Genomic DNA, 5,717 nt, shown 5'->3' with positions numbered 1-5,717 from the left:
TACCCGGCTCTTTCTGATGTCAGTGTGATATATCAGTTTCCTCCTTTGAAGAGTGAGTAGGCAACTAGGTTCCTCCCAGTCTCTCTGGCCCCACAGATAGACTGCAAGGCATCGCCACAGTTATGGAAATGGCTGGTGTTAGAAGGACCTTGGACTCATGTGTCACTAGCTGTCCCCTCATCAGTACTAGAAAGAGACTTAAAGGAAGTGAGGGAAATGTATGCTTGTAGTTTATGGACAAGACCTATGCTATACAACAGAATTGTTTTTATTATCAACAGAAAAAGGGAACTTACAGATATACGAACTTCAAGGACATGGTTGTTATATTTCCTCTGTTTTGGTTTTGGCTGTAAAACAAAAAAGAGGACAAAGTTAGACACTGTTTTAGTTTCCTAGCTGCTAAAACGAATACCTTCCAATGGGTTGCTTAACAACAGTAATTTATTGGCTCACAGTTTCAGAAACTAGAAGGCTTGCTTCCTCCCAGCATGGGTATCTTCCTGATGGCCGGCTTTTGCATTCCTTGGCTTTTGGTCACATGGCAATGCACGTGGTGGTGTCATCTTTCTCTCCTGGGTTCTGTTGACTTCCTACTTCTAGCTGCTCCCTGGGACTTTTCCTTTGGCATCCAGTGTCCTTTACGTATAACGACTTCTGCTCTATTGGAGTAAGGCCAACCTCATTCAGCTTGGGCGCACCTTAACTAACAACATCTTCAAAGGTCCTGTTTACAAATGAGTTCACACCCACAGGACCAGTGGTCAGGGCCTGAACATGTCATTTGTGAGGGACATGATTCATTCTCCAACAGACACATAAAATAGATAAAAACAAATTTAAAACATATACCAGAGAGCATTTTTTCCTACTCTGAAAATCACATGTGTGTAGCGTGGCCATGGAAACAAAGGTGAATTAAACTGCCAGGTTGCTGGATAAATAATTAGCTGACAGAACTGGCATATGGAAAAGCTGGCTCTTTAAGAACTGAACTGGTTCTATTAGGCCAAATGCATTTATTCTTTCAAAAATGTCTCGTGTAATTATTTATTTTACACAAAACTTCACATACATGCACTCCATCAGTCCATGGAATGGTTTTGCAGACTACTGCAGAAAAAGCAAAGCATGACAGCATGGAAAGAAACCCAATTAATTAAAGTGGCTGACATAAAATGACAGCATTTGATTTATCTATCTCCTACTTAGTTGGGTGATTTCTTCCCTTCTTTGGCAGTAAGGAATAATTGTCAGAGTTCATGAAACATTGGAGTTTTCCTTGGTTCTTTGTGAACCATAAAGAAGAACTAACTGGTGTGTAGTTTATCTCTCCTGTGATCAGAGCCCAGTGCAGCTGCTGTCTACATTAGTTCTCCTAGAGATGGGATGATGCAAGAAATAATGAATAAAAGTGGCAACGTTTCATTGGGGTGCTGCTTGAATGAATCTTCACTAAAGGTTATCTGCTTTTGCATTATTGTGCTCAAGATTCAAATCCCAGAGACAGAGAATCCAATTGCCATAGTTTTAGACATGTGTCCTTCCTCCCTCCCCAGTGGTCCGGGGGAGAATAGAGACCCTTGAGGTTCTAATATGACTACACTCAATGATGGCTGGGTAGTCACTTAAAGCAAAATGTGTATGTTGTTTAAAAAAGAATGGGGATAAAACAAATCTATGGATTTAGAATTATGTTTCTAGTACAGTTGAGGAAACTAGATTTAAAGTTTCAGTGACTTACAAAACTGCAGTGACATTCAAGTTAAAAGCTGACAGATCTAGAAACTAAACCCTTGATTGTTCCATCCAAAACAGCACTCTTTATAACTTGCTATATTTCTTCTCTAGAGAATAAATGGAATGACTTCTAAGAGTGCTCTCCAAAATAAAAGTCTCTGTAATTGGAATGTGCATAGGGATTTCTGTGATACAATTTGAAGGATAACATCATATTTTATCTTTTACACAGTAGTTGCCCTAAAAAACACATATATTTAAATAACATGTTTAAAACTTTTTTCACGGCCTGCACTTGCTATGTAGACTTCTAAAAGTATAGTCTTGTAAATGTTCCAGATCATGCATGGCCTAATAGAGGATGGCTCAACAGAAATGCAAACTAATTAAAGGATGCTACTGTATTTAGAGAGACACCAAGTAAATACCCAATAGAAAAGAAAGAAAAGACAACCTTGAATGTTCAGAATCACCATCATTTCAATTGCCTGGAGCCCTCTCTCTTCTTCATGACTCTAATGAGAGCATTTTTTACTTCTTTGTTCCTAAGACTATAAATGAGTGGATTCAGCATGGGGATCACCATAGTATAAAACACAGAGGCCACTTGATCCTTTCCCAAGGAGTAGGACTTCTTTGGTTTTAAGTAAAAATAGTGGTGGTATAATAGATGGTGACTCCCAGGAAGTGGGAGGCACAAGTAGTGAAGGCTTTGTGCTTTCCTGCAGTGGAATTAATTTTCAGGATAGTAGACAGAATGGACCCATAGGACACAGAGATTGGGATAAGAGACACCATTACATTGAAACTACTGATAATGAGTATCATGATTTCAGTGTCATGGGTGTCAGTGCAGGACAGGGCTAAAATTGGGGTTATGTCACAGAAAAAGTGATAGATTACATTGGATTTGCAGAAATGCAAACTGTTCATGTAAACAACATTGACAAAAGATTCAGTAAAGCCAATCATATAGGACCCAGTGATGAGGGTGCGGCAGAGTCTCCTGGACATAACAACCAGGTAGTTCAGAGGATTGCAGATGGCTACATAGCAGTCATAGGCCATTGAAGAGAGAAAAAAAAATTCAGTGGCAGCCAAGAAGAAAAGTAAAGACAACTGTGTGAAGCAGCCTATGAATGAAATATGCTTGTTGGAAGTCAGTAAATTCTCTAAGGTTTTAGGTGTAATGACTGTTGAATAACTGAGATCAAGGAATGACAGGTGGCTGAGGTAAAAATACATGGGGGTATGAAGCTGGAGATCCAGGTGAATTATCGGTATCATCCCTGCATTCCCCAGCACAGTAATCAGGTATATCAGGAGAAACAGCATGAAGAGGACCTGCCGGATCACCTCAGAATCTGTCAATCCCATAAGGATAAAGTCAGTTACATTTGTGCTATTCTTACTTCCCATAATAGCATTCAGCTTTTGTAAACTGTTGAAAAATCAAAGATGATACTTGGTTGAATGAATTCAAAACAGTTACTGTTTATAGGAATGATGTAGCATTCTTTTTAGAAACATACTTTTGTGGTTCTAGAAAATCAAAATAAAGAAGTTTGCAAATAAAAAAAAAAAAAAGAATGGGGAAAGGATGCTGGAATGCAAAAACAGCAGACATACCACAAGTTGAGACTTGGAAAGCTTAAGTTAACTGGACTATTACCACACAGCAAATAAGTAAGAGGCAGAGCCAGGATACAAACCCAATTCTTCCTCAAAGGCTGCTGTCTCTCCACTCTGCCTCAGGTCTACGTGAGGACGCGGATCACATACACTCTTTATTTTGTCACTGCTCGGGATAAAGTGAAGCAAAGAAAAGGAGGAAGCTTGGAGGGTGTGAGGAGAAGATGTGGGCCAGAATGGAAATCTGATTTTGTGAACGAAACATTTATCATGGTTCTTTTCGCAAACACCTTCTTCCCTAAGCATTCCTGATGCCCCACTCTTCTGGTTTTCTCCTACTTCTCCACTTACTTTTTCTCTCAGATGCTTTGACAGCGTCTCCTCTTTTATTTCTCAGTGTAGGAGTTTCCCAGGGCTTGGCCCTAAAGCCCTTTTTTTCTTCAACTCTCATGGCTTTGGATAGCATCCATATTCCCGTGACCACCAAATTCCAGACTTTTACCTCCAACTGCCACTTTGAGATCTCTGTGTGAATGTTTACCAGGACTCTCAAAGTTAACATGTTCATTACTGATGATTTTCTCACTCTACAATTCCCTAGCCTTTCTCTCATGTCCGGTAAGTAGCAGCAAAACCCACTCAGTTAAGATAAAAAAACAAGTCCTATCAATTTTACCTCTAAAACATTCTCTTGTCTTCTCTCTCATCCACAGGTCCAAGCCAACACCATTTCTTGCCTGAACTACAATAACAACTACTACTTTTCCTCTCGCCACCTCTTTGATCCCCCCCACCCTCATCCATTCTGTGCATGGGAGCCCCAGTGATATTTTAAAAAGATAAACAGATAATGTCAGTTCCTTGCTTCCCATGGCTTCTTAGGATAAAGAAAAAAATCATTAATATTGGGAAGGTCTCAAAGCCTTGAGTCGTATGGCCTGGCTTTATCTTTCCAAACTGTGCTCTGCCTCCTCCCTCTTCCTCACTGTGCCCCACCCCAGCTGGACTTCTTTTGGTTTTTTAATATGCTAAGCTCTATTCTGCCTCAGAACATTTATCCATGCTCTTCTCTCTACCAGGAATCCTCTTCTCCCATTGCCTTATCTGATAAAATCTATGTGCCTTAGCTGATAAAACCTATGTATCCTTCAGGTCTCAGATTAAATATCACTTCAGGGTGATAATCCTTGACCTTCCATTTCCAGAGGCTTCTTTTTTTCACTTTCATCATTGTTTTCATATTAACCTGATATTTTTATTCCATCGTACTTACCACAATTGAAATGAGATGTTTATTGTTACTTGATTATTGTCTGTTTCACTGTAAGCCTCATGAAGCCAAGGCCATGGTTTCTTCTCACCAGTTGATATCTGGCACCTGTAGTAGGGCATTACCTATAGTCAGTCCTCAGTACCTAGTTACTGAATGTTGAATAAATAATGACTCATTAGCTATGGCCTAAAGGATAGAGTCCAGATGACTAAGCATGGCCTTCAGGGGTCCTCAGTTCTTTCAGTGCCCCACCCTGCATAATAATCTTATCCTTTGTCAGTTCCTGGAACCATCATTTGTGGCTCACTGTCCTATCTCTTCCTTGTTTTCCAACGTGTATCAACATTATAATTTCCATCATTCTTCCATCTTTCATGCTATTTTCCTTTCCAGGAAGTCCCTTCCCACTTCCTGCTGGGTATCCAAATCTGCCTCATCCTATAAAATCCAGCTTAATTCCCACCGTATCCTGAAGACTTTCTCCAGTATCTACATTTCACCAGCCATTTCCTTTTCCAAGAGTCCAGGTTCTGGGTGAGCCCTTCACTGTGGCCCTTAATCATGTACCATCTTGCATTATTTTACCTTATGGGTTTATCTTGTTTTTCTGAAGTGATTGGAAGCTTTTGTAGGGCAAATCTTCTTAGGACTGGGAAATAGATACCCAACAAATGTTTAATCAACTTGTTCCAAAAAATACGATCTGTCAACCTATCTCTAGAAAGGGGGTTTATTGTGCCTTTCCCCTGTTTTAGTTTCCTAGGCTGCTCAAAACAAATACCATGAAATGTGTTGGGTTAAACAATGAGAATTTATTCACTCACAGTTTGGAGGCTGGGAAAATGTCCAAATCAAGGCATCATCAAGGTGATGCTTTCTTTCTGAAAACTGACTGCCAATGATCCTTGGCTCTTCTGTCACATGCATCTATTAGTCTCTCCCTTCTCTTCTGGGTTTCATTGATTTCAACTTTTCTTGCTTCCCTGGCTTGCTCTCTCTGTGTCAGAATGTTGTTCTTTTATAAAGGACTCCAATCAGGGGATTAAGACCCATCCTGACTGAGGTGGGCGAC

General features: G+C 40.1%; 1 pseudogene; it reads right to left on the bottom strand.

Moving 5' to 3' along the window:
• Window positions 1–2,215: 2,215 nt before the first annotated feature.
• LOC119522459 lies at window positions 2,216–3,159 on the bottom strand (annotated as a pseudogene).
• Window positions 3,160–5,717: the final 2,558 nt, after the last annotated feature.

This window comes from Choloepus didactylus, chromosome X, assembly GCF_015220235.1.
Source record: "Choloepus didactylus isolate mChoDid1 chromosome X, mChoDid1.pri, whole genome shotgun sequence".
Taxonomy (NCBI): Eukaryota; Metazoa; Chordata; class Mammalia; order Pilosa; family Megalonychidae; genus Choloepus; species Choloepus didactylus.
Note: the sequence above shows the minus strand (reverse complement) of the source record. Positions and strands in the feature narration are given on the sequence as shown.